General features: G+C 44.7%; 1 protein-coding gene and 1 non-coding gene across 2 annotated transcripts in view; one reads left to right on the top strand and one right to left on the bottom strand.

The window, feature by feature from the left end:
* LOC126266953 (uncharacterized) overlaps positions 1-22,879 on the top strand; it is a 150,133-nt gene that overhangs the window by 73,494 nt on the left and 53,760 nt on the right. The gene's annotated exons all lie outside the window — the stretch shown is intronic.
* Trnai-uau (transfer RNA isoleucine (anticodon UAU)) lies at positions 20,724-20,797 on the bottom strand. The gene has a single exon. It is a non-coding gene; the product is annotated as a tRNA-Ile (tRNA).

The following is a 22,879-nucleotide window of genomic DNA, read 5'->3' as shown; positions in this document are numbered from 1 at the left end:
AAATTACGTTGAAAAATGTTTTCGGGGAATAGCATGGTAATTGGAGTCCCCTATAAAACCGACCTGCTGTCAAAAAAATGTATTGCATTATTTATTGAACGCCTCTCGTAGATACAAGGTACATTTTCACTGTAAGATACGTTGCTAAGAATCTACTCTTCACGTAAATGGTAGACATATCAGCAGGCTGCGTAGCTTGGTTATGTCCTCGTTTTCGGCCGCGCCACGCCGCTCTGTTTGTGCGATCTCTTTTGGCCGGCAGCCAAGACCAACTCTGTAGGCAGCGGCAACGGTGACGGCGCAGTAAATCAGCGCGTTGTTTGCAAGCGGCGGCCTCGCCGTTGCCGGGAGACCGGCGCGCAGGTGTCCTTCGTTAAAGCAGTCGCCGACCCTACGGCTGCCGGAGATACGTGACACCTTGGGCCGCAGCTGATCTTTGTCTCGAACGCGCCGTGCAGAAACACCCCACCGCGAATCACTGATGCGAGAAATGAGCCGAGTGGCGAAAGGTCATGCCTTGTTTTTGCTTTTCTTCTTCTTTTCCTCTCGATGATTGCTTAGAACTGGAGCTCAGCAGCGACTCCATCCACGCCCTCGAATGCACATGGTCTAAATAGATTTTTTCCTGTATAAATGTAGAAAACAAGTCCTTCGAAGGTTGAAGTATAGTTTTCTATAGGACGTGAAACGTAAACTCGCGCACTCTCGCGTTCTAACGAATTTCCGCTATTGTGCCATAATTCAGCACGAGACGAGTAGTCAAAATACTAGACTGTTAGAACTATCCACGAAAGCCCGTGTGCACTACATCTGAAACAGTCGGCCATGTGACCATGCGAGTGCATCATATGTCCTAATAGCATGGTTGCTTACAGCAAAGTCACGCTGCTACCATGAACTAAGCCTACTTTATCAGATCCTCAGCCCACACGAACCCTATTGCCCCACATAAGAGATTAAATACCTGTCATTCATCCTAATTAAACCACAAGGTCTCACTTACCTAGCTGTGCCTAAACATAAAACGTTAACAGATTTCTTACCTATGCGCCCTGGAGCATGCAGCCTGCATTCTGCGCACAATTCAGTGCCTGCTTGCTTTTAAGGTGAGGCTGAAGCAGTTCCTTCTGTCACCTTAATCTTTCTCCAAAAATTTAAGTCCACTCTAAGACAAAAGAAAACGACGCTGAATGAAAGAATTACCCGAATGAGAAGGTAATCATTAGATGTGATGTACATGTACAGACAAACAAATCATTAGAATTTCAGAATGACTGGGTAATTTACACTGAAGAGCCAAAGAAACTGGTACACCTCCCTAGCATCGAGTAGGTCCTACGCGAACACGCGGAAGTGGTGCAACACGACGTGGCGTGGAGTCGACTACTGTCTGAAGTAGTGCTGGAGGGAACTGACACCATGAATCCTGCAAAGCTGTCCCTAAATCCGTAAGAATACGAGGCGGTGGAGACCTCTTCTGAACAGCATGTTGCAGGGCAACCCAGATGTGCTCAATAATGTTCATGATTGGTGGCCAACGGAAGTGGTTACATCTGTAGCAATTCTGGACGTGTGGGGTGTCGCTCTGTCCTGCTGGAATTGCCCAAGTCCGTCGGAATGCACAATGGAAATGAATGGATGCAGGTGGTCAGACAGGATGCTCATGTACGTGTCACCTGTCATAGTCGTATCTAGATGTATCAGGAGTCCCATATCACTCGAACTATACACGCCGCACACAATTATGGAGCCTCCACTAGCTTGAACAGTCCCCTGCTGACATGCAGGGTCCATGGATTCATCAGGTTGTCTCCATACACGCACACGTTCATCCGCTCGATACTATTTGAAACGAGACTCGTCCGACCAGACAACATGTTTCCAGTCATCAACAGTCCAATGTCGGTGTTGAGGGACCGAGGCGAGGCGTGAACCCTTGTTTTGTGCAGTCATCAAGGATACACGAGTGGGCCTTAGACTCCGAAAGCCCACATCGATGATGTTTCGTTGAATGGTTCTCACGCTAACCCTTGTCAGCATTGAAATCTACAGGAATTTGCGGAAGGGTTGCATTTCTGTCACGTTGAAGGACGCTCTTCAGTCGTCTTTCGTACCATTCTTCCAAGATCAGTTTCCGTCCGCAGTGATGTCGCAGATTTTATGTTTTATCCGGATCCCTGATTTTCACGACGCACTCGTGAAATGGTCGTACGGGAAAATACCCACTTCATCGCTACCTCGGAGATGTTGCGTCCCATTGCTCGTACGCCGGCTATAACACCACATTCAAACTCACTTAAATCTTATAACCTGCCATTGTAGCAGCAGTAACCGATCTAACAACTGCGCCACACACTTATTTTATATAGGCGTTGCCAACCGCAGCGCCTTATTCTGCCTGTTTATATATCTTTCTATTTGAATTCACAAACCTACACCAGTTTCTTCGGCGCTTCAGTGTGTTTAAGAGAATGAGCTTCATAAACTGAGCAAGTCCATAACGCTTTGTCCACCTCTCTCTTATGCAAGCAGTTATTCGGACTGGCATTGATTGACAGAGTCGTCGGATGTCCTCCTGAGGGATATTGTTCCAAATTCTGTCCAATTGGCGCGTTAGATCGTCTAAATCCCGAGCTAGTTGGAGGGGCCAGCCCTCATCTCGTGGTCGTGAAGTAGCGTTCTCGCAAGGGTTCCCGGGTTCGATTCCCGGCGGGGTCAGAGATTTTCTCTGCCTCGTGATGGCTGGGTGTGGTGTAATGTCCTCCGGTTAGTTAGGTTTAAGTAGTTCTAAGTTCTAGGGGACTGATGACCTAAGATGTTAAGTCCCATAGTACTCAGAGCCTTGGAGGGGCCAGCCGATAATACTCCGAACATTCTCAGTTAGGGAGAGATCCGGCGACGTTGCTGGCCAATGTAGGATCTGAGAAGCACGAAGACAAGCAGTAGAGACTCTCGCCGTGTGCGAGTGGGAATTATCTTGCTGAAGTGTAAGCCCAGGATGGCTTGCCATGAAGGGTACACAGTATTATCGACGTACCGCTGTGCTGGAAGGGTTTCGCTAATGAGAGCCAAAGGGTCGTGCTATGAAATTAAATGGCACCCCAGTCCACCATCCGTGGTTGCGGGGCCGTATGGTGGACAACAGTCAGGATAATACCCCACTTCTCTCTGGGGTGTTTCCAGACGCGTCTTTTCTGGTCTTCGGGACTCATTTCGAAGCGGCATTCATAAATGAAGACAATTCTACTCCAGTCAATGCGATTCCAAACCGAAGACGTGTCTCGAGACGCGTTGGACAGCGGCAGGATACCAACCTGACTGTCAGCCGCCATGCGGCCCGAAAACCAGGCGTGATCGTCTGGGGTGCCATTTAATTTCATAGCACGATCCCTTTTGTTGCCATCTCCCACACTCTTCCATCATAGTGGTACGTAGAAGATGTTATACGGGTGTTTTGTTGCCCCTCATGCCAAGCAATCGTTGACTTAAATTTCAGCAAGATAATGTCCGTTAGCACACGGCGAGCGTGCTTCTCAGACCCTACCTTGACCAGCAACATCGCCGGATCTCTCCTCAATTGAGAACGTTTGCAGCATTATGCGCGGGGCCCAGCAATCAGCTCTGGATTTTGAGGCTCTAATGCTCCGATTGGACTGAAGTTGGCACGATATCTCTCAGGAGGAAACCTAACATCCCTATCAATACAAAGTCGCATAAATGCTTGCATAAGGGCCAGAGGTGGACCAACGCGTTGTTGACTTCCTCAGTTTGTGAAGCTCTTTCGCTTGAATGAACCATCCAGTTTATCTGAAATTATGTTTTGTTTGTCTGTACATGTACATCACACCCTCCGATTTCCGTCGCATTCGCATTATCCTTTCGTGGTCCCGCTTTTCATTTTCTTCTTCTTCTTCTTCTTCTTCTTCTTCTTCTTCTTTGAGTGTATGTAGCCAATATTCCCTCTATCAAACCTTCCCGCTTTCCTGTCTCTATGAGTCATTCCACTTTCTTTTCCCTCACAGTCATTAGCTGTGTGTTACCAAGTTTTACTTTCTCCCCTTCTTTCATCCCTTTCTCTTATGTCCATTGCTGCTAGCGCTCATAGTTTGATCTACCTTCCCATATTTTCTGTTTGTGCTTGCACTTATCATATACGAACATAAATTTTGTTTAATCTGTATTACTGCAATTTTTAATATCTAAATATAGTGTAATGTGGCTATTTTAATCTCTGTACGGTAAAATATGTAGAATACCTGGTTAGATAAAAGAGAGGGCCTGATAGCCCTAATCTTGTCAGGCTAAATAATAAATAAATAAATATATAAAACTAAATTTAACTTGTAACTTCTGGAGGCCGTGATCGATATTTCCCGACGTTTCGTCTCGGGCCTCAGGAGACATCATAGGACGTAAACGGGCAACTAGATCAAGGGCTCGCTCTTTTAGAAGTTGTTCATCGTAGGTCACTGGTGCAACGAAGGTTGCTTAGCCCCTGGAATAAACAGCAGGCAGTAGCCGTTCTCAAGAAGACTCGTAATATAGAAACACGTTATTGTAGGCCTCCATCATTGATGTCAGTCTGTTGCTGAATTATGGAACGTGTTTGATGCACACGTATTATGAGGTTTTTCGGAACGAAAATCTCCTCTGTAAACATCAGTATGGACTCAGCGAACAGAGATCCTGCGAAACAGCTCGCTCTGTTCGGGTGAATTTATAGAGCTTTGTAGAAGGCACCACCACTCGTCACATAACAGTGAATGCTTAATTATCCTGTCTGTCATCATAGTTTTCAATCAAAAGTAATCGGTTGTGATTCTGTTGGTGCAAAGTCGGCATCCATTTTTTATTTAACTTCATCTTCTGTCCTGTTAAAATTATTATGGTGTTCATAAATCTCTATCGCCTTTGTATATATGTTCCCATGATAATGCATTGTCTTTGCTAAAACATAAGTCTCAATGAATATTATGTCCGCCCCTGGTGGCTGAATGGTCAGCGCCACAGAATGTCATACCTAACGGCCCGGGTTCGATTCCCGGCCGGGTCGGAGATTTTTTCCTCCCAGGTACTGGGTGTTGTGTTGTCCCTATCATTATCATTTCATCCCCATCGACACATAAGTCGCTGAAGTGGCGTCAACTGGAAAGACTTGCACTACACCACACGGCATTTCCATTTCAATGAATTTTATTTCATGGTTTCCATTTCCGAATGCATATTCCGGTGCTTCCAATTTGCCAGTTTGTTCCAGCAGGTGTTTTCTTTTGTGCTCAGCTATACCGGAGTTACCAGTTGTTTTGTGATTCCAATGTATACTTGCCCGGAACTACAAAGAACTTAATATAGGCTACCCCAGGTGGATGCCCTACGTCTCTTGCCGTTGTTCCGAGCGGTCTAAGGCGCTGCAGTCATGGACTGTGCAGCTGATCCCGGCGGAGGTTCGAGTCCTCCATCAGGCATGGGTGTGTGTGTGTGTGTGTGTGTGTGTGTGTGTGTGTGTGTGTGTGTGTGTGTGTGTGTGTTAGTCCTTAGGATGATTTAGGTTAAGTAGTGTGTAAGCTTAGGGACTGATGACCTCAGCAGTTAAGTCCCATAAGATTTCACACGCATATGAACATTTTTCTTGCCGTTGTTAAGTATTCTTGCAGAATGAGATTTTCACTCTGCAGCGGAGTGTGCGCTGATACGAAACGAAGTTGCGAGGTAGGAGATGAGGTACTGGCTGATCTAAAGCTGTGACGACGGATCACGAGTCGTCCTCGGGTACCTCGGTCGGCAGAGCACTTGGCCTCGAAAGGCAATGGTCCCGAGTTCGAGTGTTGGCCATGCACACATTTAATCAGTCAGCAAGTTACAGTTTTATACATGTTTGAATAAATAATATAAATAAAATATTTGTAAGACTGACGCGAAATGATTCTTGTTAACGAACAGGAGAACTGTCCATCATAGAAAATGTTTGAATCTGCGATGTCGATGCATCGATCACGTGACATGTCTGCGCACGCACTTCTTCCGCATGCTTTGTCCTAAGTACTTACGTTTAACCCTTTGCGTACGTGTCGTTTCTGCCTGAAACCGTATTTTATTAATATTTTTTAAAGTACCAGTACCTTTCGCACGAAATCACTAATGCTATTGCAAAACACAGACATCAAGTGGTAAACTGAAGCGCTTCTACGAATGTAGAAGGTACGATAATGTAAATTTGAGTTTGTCCAATGCGTTTATGAGTGATTTCGAAATGGAACCACTGGAGCAGTACGTAATTTTGACATTAATCTATTAAATTTTTGGTCTATTTTTGCTTGTTATTGAGGACTATAATTTGTTTTAGGCATTATAAGTTCATGGAAGTTTCGAGATGTGGGATTGTACCTAGGAAAAATGATAAGTTGCTTTCAAATATATCTCGCCATAGGATGGGTGGTTGAAAATTGTATGTCTCAGTGGTTACAAAGTTCAACCAACTCTTTAAAAAAATAGATTGTTTACTTTTTGTCAATTCCTTCTTGTGCTCGTTGCTTACCATGATAATAAAGGTTAATTTTTAAAATTATTTTTTTACATTATTGGGAATTATCAAATAGTTGATTGAGAGGGCCGGCCGTGGTGGCCTAGCGGTTCTAGGTGCTACAGTCTGGAACCGTGCGACCGCTACGGTCGCAGGTTCGCATCCTACCTCGGGCATGGATGTCTGTATGTCCTTAGGTTAGTTAGGTTTAAGTAGTTCTAAGTTATAGGGGACTGATGACCTAAGAAGTTAAGTCTCATAGTGCTCAGAGCCATTTGAACCATTTTTTTTTATTGAGAGGAGCAGACGTGTTTAGTTACCAGTTGAATGCAACACAAAAAGGTGCTCAGGATAAGAAAACACGTATTTTTCGTCGAGTGTTGTGCCAAGCACAATTCGTGGAATTGTTTCCAGAAGACGAAATGTTTTGGCAAAACTTCCTGTAAAGTCTGGAATGCAAAACTTAATGGTAAAGTGGCACTAAACTGACTCTGAGGCGAATAAAAATGTTATCTATCCGCAACAAGGGTGTATCGTGCATCCGTCTACTTATAAATATTTTCCGGGCCAATTTCACATTACTCGTACTGCATACAGACAACAGCTTCTGAGACCAGGGATTTTACTTGAAGTAAACAATGGCCGTGTAATACTACATTGTATGATTTGGTATGTATTGTTTCCTTGTGAGTAATTACTGTCACTTAGATACTTTAATCATTAAAAATAACGCATCACATGAAAAGCATAAGGAAGATTAAGATAAAACGTTCCCTCGACAGCTAAGTCCTTAGAGACGAAGCACAAGCTCGGACTGATCAAGTATGGGGAAAAATTTGGTCGTTTTCAAAGGAGCCGTCCCAGCATTCGCGGTAACCGATTTTGGGCATCCATGGGAAGCCTAAATCTATCTGGTCCTCTCTATCATGAGTTCAGCACCTTAACCACTGAGCCACCTTTCTCGTTCCATCACGTAATGGCAGAATGAAGGGAACCGTCCCATCTTTCACCTTGCGCATGTCATACGTCATCTGCTGGTTTAGTCAAGGCGTCATGGCCTTCTACTAACATGACTGCAAAAATACTTTATTTCAGTGGTTATGACGATCCAGTATTTGTTATCACAACGGACATAACTTTAAGGCTGGTGATAGTCTAACAGTTGCAATACGATTACCTTTTTCAGGAACGGTTTATGTTGTTGGACGAAATAATTATTAAAACCACCTGTATCACGCAAAGTGCTGCGTCGTCTTAGCAGGACTAAGCTTCTGTGATATTTACGTAAATCTGAGAATTCGTTTTTTAACCGAGAGGTTTTATCGATCTTAATCGTCCATTGTTCTTGCCTAGCGCCTCGGCGGACAGCAGAATGTTAGTACGAGGTCTGTTCAGAAAGTAAACGAACTTCATTTTTTAACTTTACTATCAATTTTACAGATTACTGGTTCTTGTCCCGTTCAAAGTACTCCGCTTCCCCTATTCACATAATTTCCCCATCGGTGTTTGCATTTCGCGAAGCAGTCCCAGGTAGCTTCAATTGAGATGGCATTTAATGCCTCCAATAAATTTGCTTTGATGTCGTCAATACCCTGAAAATGGTGTCCTTCCAGCACTGAATTAAATTTCGGGAATAAGAAGAAATCGCAAGGAGCAAGGACTGGCGGGTAAGGATTCTGTGGGAGGACAGTCATCTGACTGCTGGCAAAAAACTGGCGAATTGATATAGCCAAGTGTGCGAGCAATTATGTCGTGGTGCAAGAACGAGTTGTCTCGCCACACTTCTAGTGTCTTTTTGCGGATTTTTCCACATAACCGTTGTGTAAAATAGTCAGTCGGAGATTTGAAAGCACCAGATCGTCGAGTTTCTGAATGTGTGTGTCATCAGTTGAAGTGGAAGGCCTTCCTGCTCAAGATCATCTTCAATTGACTGACGATCATTTTAAATCGTGAAAACCGTTTTTAACATTGCGTACGATCCAGAGCATCATCTCCATATGCTTGTTTCCAAAGATGAAACGTATCTGTAAAAGTTTTTCCCAGTTTCAGGGCAAATTTTACATTACGTCGTAGCTCAACAAACCGCACATTTCACAAATCGCCACTAACGCTTAAACACATTGTATTCAAATGACGATCTCACAGAAAATAAAACTTCAAAAACAGGTGGCTACAAAGGAGATAATCCGCAAGACAGTGCTGATAACCGCATGTCAGTAAACATCACCGTTGACACGTACTTCAAAATGTTAGGCTATATTCTGCCCTGATCTCGTATTTGGATAACTTGCATCTGCACGCTTATTGGATCATAAATAGCTGGTACCAGCTCGCATGGCACTCTTTTAAAGTGATATCGTGACAAACGATAAAGGTCGCCAGACTCGCTGGTCTTGAACTGTTGATGGGCGCTAACAGCTTGTCAAGGAGAGCCAAAGTGATATCGATGAAGCTTTTAGCCTATGCCACCTCTGGTTCATGACCACTCGCTCTGACGCAGTTCTCAGCTATTGACCAAGACACCACTTACAGGTCGCCTGATACCGTGCTGCAGAGGCGACCAACAGCCAGATAGCCTGGTAGGAAGGAGCTTACGGGCGCCCAACGCCGACCTTATCATCGGAAGCGACAGATATATGGCCATATTTTTATACGCAAGGCATAAATAAACACCGGATGACGTCTACTGATATGTGTAGTTAGTATTTTTATCGAATCTCGACTTTATGAAGTGGTATGCACTGAAGTGGAAAAAGTCATGGGATACCTCCTAGTATCGTATCGGACCACCTTTTGCCCTGTGTAGTGCAGCAGCCGGCCACTGTGGCCGAGCGGTTCCAGGCGCTTCAGTCCGGAACTACGCGGCTGCTACGGTCGCAAGTTCGAATCCTGCTTCGGGCTTTGATGTGTGTGATGTCCTTAGCTTAGTTAGGTTTACGTAGTTCTACGTCTAGGGAGAGACGGGTCATATACAATATGTACAACAACCAAGAGGGAATAATAAGAGTGGACGATCAAGAACGAAGTGCTCGTATTAAGAAGGGTGTAAGACAAGGCTGTAGCCTTTCGCCCCTACTCTTCAATGTGTACATCGAGGAAGCAATGATGGAAATAAAAGAAAGGTTCAGGAGTGGAATTAAAATAAAAGGTGAAAGGATATCAATGGTACGATTCGCTGATGACATTGCTATCCTGAGTGAAAATGAAGAAGAAATAAATGATCTGCTGAACGGAATGAACAGTCTAATGAGTGCACAGTATGGTTCGAGAGTAAATCGGAGAAAGACGAAGGTAATGAGAAGTAGTAGAAATGAGAACAGCGAGAAACTTAACATCAGGATTGATGGTCACGAAGTCAATGAAGTTAAGGAATTCTGCTACCTAGGTAGTAAAATAACCAATGACGAACGGAGTAAGGAAGACATCAAAAGCAGACTCGCTATGGCAAAAAAGGCATTTCTGGCCAAGAGAAGTGTACTAATATCAAATACCGGCCTTAATTTGAGGAATAAATTTCAGAGGATGTACGTCTGGAGTACAGCATTGTATGGTAGTGAAACTGTGGGAAAAGCGGAACAGAATAGAATCAAAGCATTTGAGATGTGGTGCTATAGACGAATGTTGAAAATTAGGTGGACTGATAAGGTAAGGAATGAGGAGGTTCTACGCAGAATTGGAGAGGAAAGGAATATGTGGAAAACACTGATAAGGAGAAGGGACAGGATGATAGGACATTTGCTAAGACATGAGGGAATGACTTCCATGATACTAGAGGGAGATGTAGAGGGCAAAAACTGTAGAGGAAGACAGACATTGGAATACGTCAAGCAAATAATTGAGGACGTAGGTTGCAAGTGCTACTCTGAGATGAAGAGGCTGGCACAGGAAAGGAATTCGTGGCGGGCCGCATCAAAGCAGTCAGTAAAATGATGACAAAAAAAAAGTCTAGGGAACTCATGACCTCTGATGTTAAGTCCTATAGTGCTGAGAGCCATTTTGAGACATTTTTTGTAGTGCAGCAACTTTACGTGGCATGGACTCCATAAGTAGTTGGAAGTCTACTGCAGAAATATCGAATCACAGTGCCTCTATAGCTGTCCATAATTACGAAAGAGTTGTCGGTACAGATTTCTGTACTCGAATGATGACCTGTCTTTTATGTACCATAAATGTTCGCTAGAATCATGTCGGACGATCTGGACGGCCAAATCATTCACTCGAATTGTACAGAATGGCCTTGAAACCATTAGCGAACAGTTGTGGCCCGGTGAAATGGCGCATTGTCAGCCGTAAAACTTGCATCGTTGTTTGGGAACATGAAGTCCCTGAGTGGCTGCAGATGCTCTCCATGTAGCTCAACGTAACAATTTCCAGCCGATTCAGTTGAACCAGAGGAGGCAGTCCACTGCATGTAAATACATCCCACAGCATTATGTACCCACCACCAGCTTACACAGTGCCTTGTTGATAACTTGGGTGGGGTCCGCGCCACACTCGAACCCTGCAACCAGCTCTTGCCAACTGAAATCAGGACTCCTCTGACCAGGACACTGTTTCCCACTGGTGTAGGGTCCAACCGATACGGTCACGAGCCCGGGCGAGGAGCTGCCGGCGATGAAGTGCTGTTAGCAAAGGCACTCGCGGTGCTCGGCTGCTGCCGTAGCCCAATAAGGCCAAATTTCGCCACACCGTACTAACGGATACGTTCGTCATATGACCCGCATTGATTTGTGCGGCTATTTCACGCATTGTTGCTTGTGTGACAACTCTACGCAAATGCCGCTGCTCCCGTTCGTTAAGTGAAGACTGTCGGCCACTGTGTTGTTCGTGGTGAGAGATAATGCGTGGAATTTTATATTCTCGGCAGACTCTTGACACTGTGAATTTGGGAATACTGAATCCCCAAACTACACTCCTGGAAATGGAAAAAAGAACACATTGACACCGGTGTGTCAGACCCACCATACTTGCTCCGGACACTGCGAGAGGGCTGTACAAGCAATGATCACACGCACGGCACAGCGGACACACCAGGAAGCGCGGTGTTGGCCGTCGAATGGCGCTAGCTGCGCAGCATTTGTGCACCGCCGCCGTCAGTGTCAGCCAGTTTGCCGTGGCATACGGAGCTCCATCGCAGTCTTTAACACTGGTAGCATGCCGCGACAGCGTGGACGTGAACCGTATGTGCAGTAGACGGACTTTGAGCGAGGGCGTATAGTGGGCATGCGGGAGGCCGGGTGGACGTACCGCCGAATTGCTCAACACGTGGGGCGTGAAGTCTCCACAGTACATCGATGTTGTCGCCAGTGGTCGGCGGAAGGTGCACGTGCCCGTCGACCTGGGACCGGACCGCAGCGACGCACGGATGCACGCCAAGACCGTGGGATCCTACGCAGTGCCGTAGGGGACCGCACCGCCACTTCCCAGCAAATTAGGGACACTGTTGCTCCTGGGGTATCGGCGAGGACCATTCGCAACCGTCTCCATGAAGCTGGGCTACGGTCCCGCACACCGTTAGGCCATCTTCCGCTCACGCCCCAACATCGTGCAGCCCGCCTCCAGTGGTGTCGCGACAGGCGTGAATGGAGGGACGAATGGAGACGTGTCGTTTTCAGCGATGAGAGTCACTTCTGCCTTGGTGCCAATGATGGTCGTATGCGTGTTTGGCGCCGTGCAGGTGAGCGCCACAATCAGGACTGCATACGACCGAGGCACACAGGGCCAACACCCGGCATCATGGTGTGGGGAGCGATCTCCTGCACTGGCCGTACACCTCTGGTGATCGTCGAGAGGACACTGAATAGTGCACGGTACATCCAAACCGTCATCGAACCCATCGTTCTACCATTCCTAGACCGGCAAGGGAACTTGCTGTTCCAACAGGACAATGCACGTCCGCATGTATCTCGTGCCACCCAACGTGCTCTAGAAGGTGTAAGTCAACTACCCTGGCCAGCAAGCTCTCCGGATCTGTCCCCCATTGAGCATGTTTGGGACTGGATGAAGCGTCGTCTCATGCGGTGTGCACGTCCAGCACGAACGCTGGTCCAACTGAGGCGCCAGGTGGAAGTGGCATGGCAAGCCGTTCCACAGGACTACATCCAGCATCTCTACGATCGTCTCCATGGGAGAATAGCAGCCTGCATTGCTGCGAAAGGTGGATATACACTGTACTAGTGCCGACATTGTGCATGCTCTGTTGCCTGTGTCTATGTGCCTGTGGTTCTTTCAGTGTGATCATGTGATGTATCTGACCCCAGGAATGTGTCAATAAAGTTTCCCCTTCCTGGGACAATGAATTCACGGTGTTCTTATTTCAATTTCCAGGAGTGTATTTCCGAAATGGAATGTCCCAGACGTCTAGCTCCAACTACCATCCCGCGTTAAGCGTCTGTTAATTGCCATGGTGCGGCCATTGTTACGTCGGGAACCTTTACACACGTATCACCTGAGTACAAATGACTGCTCCGGCAATGTACAGCTCGTTTATACCTTGTGTGCGGAATGCTATCGCCGTCTGTATATGTGCATACTGCTATCCCATTAGTTTCGTCATATCATTATATACTTTATCAGCGTGTATTGCAACTTCGTACTCAATAACATATCGGATAAAAGATAAGACACTATTAACATCTAATTGTTGATTGGTTATGTTTATTTAGCCACTTAATCTCCACCATCAAAACTAAGGTCAAACCTTTGACTGTCGAAAATGACACTAATTTACTTTCTTTCTCTTTTGCCTCTTGTTTATTTCTTTACTTCTTCGCACTTTCCTTGGGCTTTATTCTTTCCATGCCTGCCGCATCAGGACAACATCTGTAAACATAGAGCGTAAGAAACCTCGAGCTTTGTTGTTCCATTGCCCCCATTTCCAGCTAAAATGGAAAAGTGTCTGAGCACCAGACACAAACGAAAGTTGGGGCAGCAGCAATTAGTTACTCAGCAGTGAAGTGTAGCATATTATGAACAGAATAAGCCGGTAAAATAAGCAGTAAGCGTTAAGAACACAGTTGTGAGCCAACAGAACATGACCTCTGCCAATCGCGAGATTAAATGCCGTCTGGTGGCGTTGCGGACACCTGAGACGATAGGGGAAATAAAGCGAAGCTGAGACAAATGGAGAATCATTCTAGCAGCGACACGGGCCGCAAATGGGGAAATCCCCTGACATTAATGACTCTGACAAAGGGCAGACTGTTATGGCACTGCGCCTGGGGACGAACATCTAGAAAACGGCGAGTAGGCGGGAAGGTGTCGGACGTCCGCGCCTCATCGCGAAACGTGGAGGTCGAAGGATTTCCCACTCTGTAAAGTACGACTGATGGCCGTCTGTGACAGGTCTGGAGACACAGTACAAGTGTTTCCGAGCATGTCGTTCAACTTTTTTTTATTGTCTCCAGTTTCACTTTGCTGTCAAAACTGCTCAAAATAACTGTTTCTGAAATAAACGATTTTCGGTTTTTTATTGCCGTTATATCCAAAATTAAACCTAGAAATCGAACAAAGATTAAAAAATTCCAAGATTCGCTCAGGCGTTTGCGTTATATACAAGGAATCAAAACACGAAATACAAAAGTAAGCACAAGAAGAATCAGTCCGTCCTCCATTCCGTCATTTTCTATAAAATTAGTGAAGGGTTGAATACCATAAAAGAATCTCCAGTGTCCTCCTACTGATTCTAATTTTTTTAAGTCCGTGCTCAAACAGCGTGTTGTAATATATGGTCATATCACTAACTGAACTTCATGAATAGTCACAGCTAAAGAGTGAAAAATGAGGTTGGGTAACTCTATTTTTCGTGCTAAATTTGTCATTTCCAAGGGTTACATGGAGATAAAGGCATATTATATCGACACAGGCAGCATATCATCTATATTCTATTTTTACCGTATACTGTGAAAGAATTGTGAAGTTTCTAATTGATTACTATTACCTTCCCTTCTCTTTTATTATTTCGTAGAACTAACAGACAAACAGTAAGCTTTTGTGTAAAATTTTTAACATTCTTTTTCTTTAATTCTTTCGTATGAAGAAATCGTTTGTAGTCAAATATATATCTTTACTTTTTAATGCAATTTTTTGATAGATTGATTTCGTAGAGACAAAACGAAAAATGCTCTTTCATGAAATTAAAATGAACAATTTAGATAGTAGACAAAATATAGCATTTACGAGGAACAATTACAAGACAACAGTTGAACTTTTTAATAATGATTCAATACAATGGCCAAATTTATGGTCCAATCTATTCATAAATACTCCTATAAAAATGTGTTGATCTCTCTAAGTTGACTCCTTTCATCAGTATCATTAAGAGAGCATGCCTGTCTTTCAGAAGCATTAGAGCTTCTTACCAAACTCATTTTAAAAGAAAGTTTTATTTAAAAAGAAAAATTTTTGCACCACTACTAAGGGAAATGGATGTATCGGTTTTATACCGAGTTACCAGTACAAAATAAAAACACCTATTATAACCCAGACCAGACACATACCGAAAAATATCAGTTGTTCATAACTATAATGCCGGTATCACTTTTAACCGGCGGGTTTTCCCATCCCTGCAGTCTGCACACGTTTTGAGCATGGGACTCCATAGCAGACGACGCTTACATGTTTCCACGTTGACACAATGACATCGTCAGTTACAATTGCAGTGGCACATGGGATCAGCGAGGATGGAACGTGGATCAATGCAAACGTGTCGTCTGGATGAATTAATCACGATAATTGTTACACCAGGGCTTTTGTCGTGTCCGGTTACGCCGTCTTGTATATGCATGTTTACGCCACGGACGCAGAGCAATGGTGGCAGTATTATACTGTTCGGGAGATTTACGTGAGCTGTAGTGGGACCCGAGGTGGTAGTGTACCATGACGGCAATGGACTACGTGAACATTATTGCGGCCCACCTGCATCGCTTTATGCTTGATATATTCACAACCGACGATGGTATTTTTCAGCAGGAACTGTCTGTTGACCCTGGACGTAAATAAATGTAACGCATAGCGAATAAGTAGACGAAGAGATTCGTAAATAATTGCAGCAGTAAACCCATAATATACCTACCGTCCGTAGCGGGCAACGGCCTTGTCGCAGTGGGTACACCGGTTCCCGTCAGATTACCGAAGTTAAGCGCTGTCGAGCATGGCCGTCACTTGGATGGGTGACCATCCTGGCCGCCATGCACTGTTGACATTTTTCGGGGTGCACTGAGCCTCGTGATGACAACTGAGGAGCTACTCGACCGAATAGTAGCGGCTCCGGTCAAAGAAAACCATCATAACGGCCGGGAGAGCGGTGTGCTGACCACACGCCCCTCCTTAACGCATCCTCAACTGAGGGTGACACGGCGGTCGAATGGTCCCGATAGGCCACTTGTGGTCTTAAAACGAAGTGCTACCGTACGAAGCGAACCAAAAGTGGAATGTCCACATAAAACGAATTGTAAGGAAAGCAAATGCCAGTGTGAGATTCATTGGGAGGATCTTACGAGAAAATAGGAGGGTTGCCCAGAAAGTAATGCACTTTTTTTTTCTTCAACAATTCTTTATTGAACATAATGAGAATTACCCACACGAATGATTGGTGTTTTATCTACACACCTTATTTTTCCATGTAACCTCAATCCCGCTCTATGGCCTTCCTCCACCGCGAAACAAGGGCGTGTATGCCCTGTCGGTACCAATTCTGGTGGCGGAGCCAGTGCTTCACAGTTTAATCACCTCCTCATCGTCCTCAAAATGTCTTCCACGAATGGCATCCTTTAATAGCCCAAACAAGTGGAAGTCCGTGAATGACATCATCAGTGCGCTGCAAACTGTCAGATGTGACAGCGTGGATGTTCTCCCAGACCGCTGCAAATCGTGGAGCTCCGCCGAACCGCCTTCTGATGACCTAACCCTCCGTACCCAGCGAGTAACTGTAGTTCTGTCGGTAGAGGATGCTCCGTACACTTTGCACAAGCTCTTGTGAATACTCCCCACAGTTTCTTTCTCTGCAGTGACAAATTCAATGAGAGTACGTTGCTTGTAATGTACATCACTTACAGACGTCATTTTGAAACTGTCCTGCAGCTACGCTATCTGTCGGAAGTGACAGAAACTTGGCGCGCTCACTCAGGATACTTCAAATAATACTTACGCAACGTTTGTAGCATTGTTTTCGGCTGAGGGGAAAAACATCAGTGCAGCACTTTCTGGGCAACCCTCGTAATTCCATTACGAAAGAAGTAGCTAACGACACTCTCGTTCGATGGATTCATGAGTGTTGTTGAGAGCTGGATTACTAGAAGAGATGGAGATCCAGCAAACGGATGCGCATTATGTCGCGGGATCGTTTAGTCGTTGCGAGAGCATTACTGGCTTCCTCAAGAATCGGCAGTGGTAGACGCTACAAGAGTGGCGTTGTACTTCACGGTGATTAGTACTATTGAAATTTAGAGAGCTTATGTTGTAAGGAGAGTCGGGCAACATATTTCTTCCGACATACGTCCCACGAAATGGCTACGAAGAGAAAATCAGAAATCAGGGCTCTTGCTGAGGTTTGTCTGCAATCGTTCTTTCCGCGTACATTTAACGCATGGAACAGTGAACGAGGAAGAGAAAAAGGTGCCAGAAGTACGCTCCATCACATCCCTTAGGATAGCTTGCAGAATATAAAAAATGGCTCTGAGCACAATGGGACTTAACATCTGAGGTCATCAGTCCCCTAGAACTTTGAACTACTTAAACCTAACTGCCCGAGGCAGGATTCGAACCTGCGACCGTAGCGGTCGCGCGGTTCCAGACTGAAGCGCCTAGAATGCAGAATATAGATGTAGATGGAGGACTAACAAAGCGTTTAAGGCAGCGACATAAAAGACGAACCTCTGGTGTTTGTCGAGATAACACTGAACAGTGCAGGATATACTCGGTGGGTTATTCAGATCATTCTGTTCTCGTTCAGGGAGATGCCTTCTTTGTGCAGGAAAATACCAGTGTAGCTTCCAAGATGATGTATGTCGACCAGCTACTTCGGCCAGCCCGATTACCTGACCACTCACCACTAAACACCAGTGGGACGTGATGTGAAGGCACCTGGTGCGGTTTACACTATCGGTGGACGTCCTGGTAAATTGCGACGAATCTATACGATAATCTCTTCATCTGGTTGCTGGACTGTGCTGCATATAGAGGATGCAATACAAGTTACTCAAATTGTTGTCCAAGACGATCTGTCCATAGGCATGTGATCCTGCCATTATGAGCGCAGCGTACAATACGAATAAAAAATGAGACGTGCACCCACTGTTTCAGGATGATCGACGAAACATAATATATAGAAAATCACTGAAAGATTTGTTCAGGTCTAAGACTGCTTGCCACGAATCTAAGTTCAATGACCTTCGAAGCGCTCCGCCTGTTGTTTTTATGTCTCCCCTCTTTCATACCTGCGGCGCATATCTTGCGCTATCCAGCTCTGCGCAAACAGGATGTGCGAAAGTGAAGCAATATCGCTACAAGCGCCAAACCTGGTTAGACGGGAAGGTGTAACACATTAAGCAAGACTGACCTTGCACTGTCCTTCTGCGGTCACCTGCATATCAAGGACTCGTGCTGCTAATTTTACATTCTACTTTCTGAACTGGCACGAAACTTTTTACTGCACATACAAGAATGGTATTTTGTCGTTGTAACTCGGTGGTTAAGAGCCAACCAATAAAACCAAAAGTCTCGGATTCAATCACCGGTCAATCCTAAAGTTTTTATCTATCACTTCCGACTTCTTTCAAGTCTGGCAATGTCTGCTAATGTGAAAAATCCACGTTTAAGTGTGGCCCCCCTATAACTGATTGGGTAAGTCAGTTCAATGGTTGGAGAAAGATAACGGCAAACTATATCATCTCCAACAGGACCACGACCAGCAAAGCGTTGTTGTGTTCAAAACAAAATGGCTCTGAGAACTATGGGCCTTAACTTCTAAGGTCATCAGTCCCCTAGAACTTAGAACTACTTAAATCTAACTAACCTAAGGACATCACACACATCCATGCCCGAGGCAGGTTTCGAACCTGCGACCGTAGCGTGTTCAAAACAGTATTCGGAGTGAAGGTTGGTTTACTTACTATAAGGACCGTGCAAGATTCCCCTCACCCATATGATTTATATAGACAGGATGTGTAGGACACGACTAGGACTTACATACGTAAGCAGGAAGACGCAACTCTCAACCGTCTTCGAGAAAATTGAGTTTGAAAATTTTAATCGTGCCTATATACTTTTACCTGTCGCAATTATAAATAACATTCAAGGAGGTCGCAGCCAAGCGACTAACGCTTAAATTCATTGTGCCAGATCTCTGAATCGAATGTCACAGCCCGACGAACTTTTTAATTTGGTGAGTTATCTGCACCGATATGCAATGATACGCTTCGGTATGCGCGGTACGCCGCGAAATTGTGAGACGACCGAGAACCGTTTATGAATGTAAACCAAGTTTGTTTTGCAACAGACTCATTGAAATAACCCTGCAAATGCAAAAATTCGGGATTCATTGCATGTGCTGTACGTCGCAATAATTATTGTCTCCCATGTTCCTACGAACAGTATCGTCCTGATTCGTGCAGTGCACCGTAGGTTACACATTATAATTGCCATGAAGGACTATACAGATCTGATTGAAAGCTCATGTGTGTACTTTTTTGTTTCCAATCTCTCTAAGAATAAATCTTTTCCTTTTTCAGCATAAAGACTAGCAAAATAATAATTAATTACTGAATACTGATAATTTGCGACGTCATAATAAATTTGTTATTGGAATTACGTGAGAATAGAGAAAATGTATCGACAGCGAGATTCTATCCAGAGACCTCGCGTTTATAAAAGTAAGAGCTCACACGCTCGGCTGCGGACTGAACATAAGCGGCTGTACAAAATATAGAAGCCTACAGCAAACGGTCCAAGGTGGGTCTTCCGTTTTGCATATATTAAAGTAGTGGTCGTGCACTACACACCACGTCAGTATCAATCATATCGGTGAGGAGAAGTTCGTACTGTCTCCTTGTTAGTATATTTGGGATATAAATAATTTTCAGGCCTTAATTTCTTTCAAATACTAAGTGTGTAGTATTCATCAAATACTACGATAAAGTTCATTGGTTTATGGACCAGCATTGTTAACTGTCCTCTCTTGATTTGTTTGCTGCCTCTCCAGCGTTTAGTCGTTCTTCATCTAAGAAAAAGAGATTAATAAGGCGTGATGATATGAGGCCGGCTCCACATTACGGCAGTTGGTGATTGTCCAACAATTGTCTGTAGACGCACTACTTGGCGAGTTGCTCGTAGAGCGGCAAGCTTGCTCATACAGCATGTGCTTACGTGCCAAGTCTTAACTATACGCCAGTAGTGGCGTAGGACGGAAGAATCGCAGATTCAGAAAACGAGAAAAGCTACAGCTTATCTAATTAAGATGCTTTAATTCAACCAGAGCAAAAAATAATCGGGAACTCAAAAAAATTAAAAAAAAAATTCACAATTTAATTTCGATTGTTCAAGCTGATAAGGTGTCGAATTTTCTTTTTAAATAGAGAGAATCACCCTTGCCTCATGTTTCTTGAGTCTATTTCCACTTCGTGTGCTATTTGTTTTTGTTTCTATGCACATTATCATCATCTTGGTCACCGTCAACCATTTTACATCGACTGCTGCTTAAAGGCTACCTGTAGACTTTTCCATACCTAACGGTTTCCAGAAATACACATTCATGCTGCTGCTGCAGCTGCTACAGCGTATTTTCCAACGTCATCTACCCACTTTCAGTTGGTCGTTCTCTTGTTGTTTTCTCGTCGCACAGAAATCAGTAAAGAACTTCTTTAGTCTATGTACCATCCATTCACTTGGTTCGCGCCACGCCAACCTCCATTTCATTTTCATTACACTGATAATTACGTCTATCGGTCCTGTCTGTTTCCTTATCTATTTGTTTTTTTTTTCCTTCTTGTGGAAACAACACGCGCATTTCTCCATTATGTACCGTACAGCTTTGTTGTTTTTCAATAGTTTGGGGTTCAAAGTCTATACCTATATCCCATTGCTCATGGAGTTTCCGAAATTGAGTTTCTTATCGACTAGATCACTTAATTTTGTTGTTAGAATTATATTAATACCTTCAGCTGCTGACGGGCGTTGATATATATCTATGGGGACAGGTGAAAATATGTGCCCCGACCGGGAATCGAACCCGGGATCTGCTGCTTATATGGCAGACGCTCTATCCAGCTGAGCCACCGAGGATGCAGAGGATAGAGGGACTGCAGGGACTCTCTCGCGCACGCCTCCCGCGAGACCCACATTCTCACCTTGTATGTTCACACACTACATTCGTAGTGTCCCACCCCAACACACTCATTACTCGTGGAAGACATCCTTACAAAGTGTCATAAGAGTTCGGGGAATACGTGTGCATCCGCACAGAAGAAGAAGGTCATGGCCAGTATTGCCAGAACTATATACTTATATGGATATGGTGTCTGTTCTTTCGGACATGTCAGAAAGAACAGACACCATATCCATATAAGTATGTAATCTTGTTGTGGTCTTCAGTCTGAAAATTGGTTTGATGATCTCTCAACGACAATCATCCTGTGGAAACCTCTTTGTGTCTGCATAAGAACTGCAACCTACACGTACGTAAACCTATTTACTATCGTTAGACTTTATCCCCCCTCTACGATTTTTACACCACACACTTCCCTAAGTTACCAAATTACTCAATGAACCGATCCCCAGTTTTAGTTGAGCTCATTAGTTATTCAATCTACCCCTCTAATCTTCAGCATTCTTCGGCGGCATGTCACATATAAATGCAACGAGTATAAGTGCAGTTATTTTTATGTATGGAGCTTTAATAAGTACTCACGTCGGTTTGTTGATTGTTTCGACCCCTTCGTCGAACAGTCCTATTACAAACACGTCATAAATTTTACGACCTGGTGTTTTCTGCACAGTTAAAACTACGTCATTAAGTGGACTACATCTCTTTGTATATACCAACTGTGTTACGTCCATGCATTCACACTTCAATGCCAGAAGTGCTGCCCAGGGGAGAATAAGAATTAATGGTTTGCTATTACCACATGTTCTTGGAGGTAGCAACCAACGTAAAAACATACCTCTCCTAACAGCTGTAATTATAGTATATCACTGAAATAAATACCGACTTGTTCAGCAGACCACCCTCAGTCACCAGTAGAAATATCTGCACTTTTATACCTAACAGCCTGTATATCACGTAATAACCACATGTTTAATAGCGTGTTGATCCACCTTTCAACTCAATGCGACAATGATTCTGCATGCCGTGGATCTGACCAATCCTTGGAAGGTTTCGGGAAGTATGTGGCTCAAAATGTCTACCCGCAGGTTAAGCTTCTTATAAATTGCGGGCCGATAGTTTTTTGGATGCGGAGCTGGCACGCAATACCGTCCCAGATATTTTCTGTTGGGTTCAGATCAGGCGAATCTGAAGTCAAAGATGCTAATGTGAGACCACTCTCATGGTCCTCGAACCAACTTTGCACAGTCCTGGAATTGTGATATGGACAGTTACCCTGCTGGAAGATACCATCGCAGTCGGGGAAGACATCAAGCTTGAAGGACCGCGATAATGTTCACGTAGTCCACAGCGGTCGTGGTGCCGTCTGCCGCTGCCACAGGACCCATGCAAGCTCAGGTAAATGTCCCACGTAACAAAACACGGCCCACGCCGTCCTGCATCCATAGCAAGGTGCATGTTCCGAGAAGTCTTTCACCAGGATGACGACAGACCCGAACACAACTGGTACCGGTATGACGATGTTATTGGATAAACGTGTGAACACGTAGGGGTCGTCCGTTGCGGAGCCCCATGGTCAACAATTTGCACTGAACGGTGTTCTCTGAAATCCTTGAGACTGCACCGCCATTGTACTATGTACTGATCTTCGCCTGTCCTCTTTTACAGAGTAGCAAGCCTCCCAAATCCACGTTCCGTGGTGAGACATGGGCACCCAACGCTCTGTCGCCTATTCGTAGTTTCACCATTCGTCACAGACTCCGTAGATCCTGAAGAGGGTAGCATGCGAAAGGGTGACCAGTTTCGCTATTTTCTACTTGCTCGTTCCCAGGTGCCGAGCCATAACAATCTTCCTTGCGCAAAGCTGTTTATTTCAGTGGAATCCCCCACATGTGACACGTATAGTCGCTGGAATGATTCCGAATCCGGTTATGCAGGGTGGCCAGAAACAGTCTTAAAAGCTTATAAGGATATTGCAGGGGGCGGTTGTGCTGAGGAATAAGTGTTAAGGAAAACATCGATACATTTCACCGTTTCAGAGT

This window comes from Schistocerca gregaria, chromosome 4 (genome assembly GCF_023897955.1).
Source record: "Schistocerca gregaria isolate iqSchGreg1 chromosome 4, iqSchGreg1.2, whole genome shotgun sequence".
In the NCBI taxonomy this organism is placed as follows: domain Eukaryota; kingdom Metazoa; phylum Arthropoda; class Insecta; order Orthoptera; family Acrididae; genus Schistocerca; species Schistocerca gregaria.
Note: the sequence above shows the minus strand (reverse complement) of the source record. Positions and strands in the feature narration are given on the sequence as shown.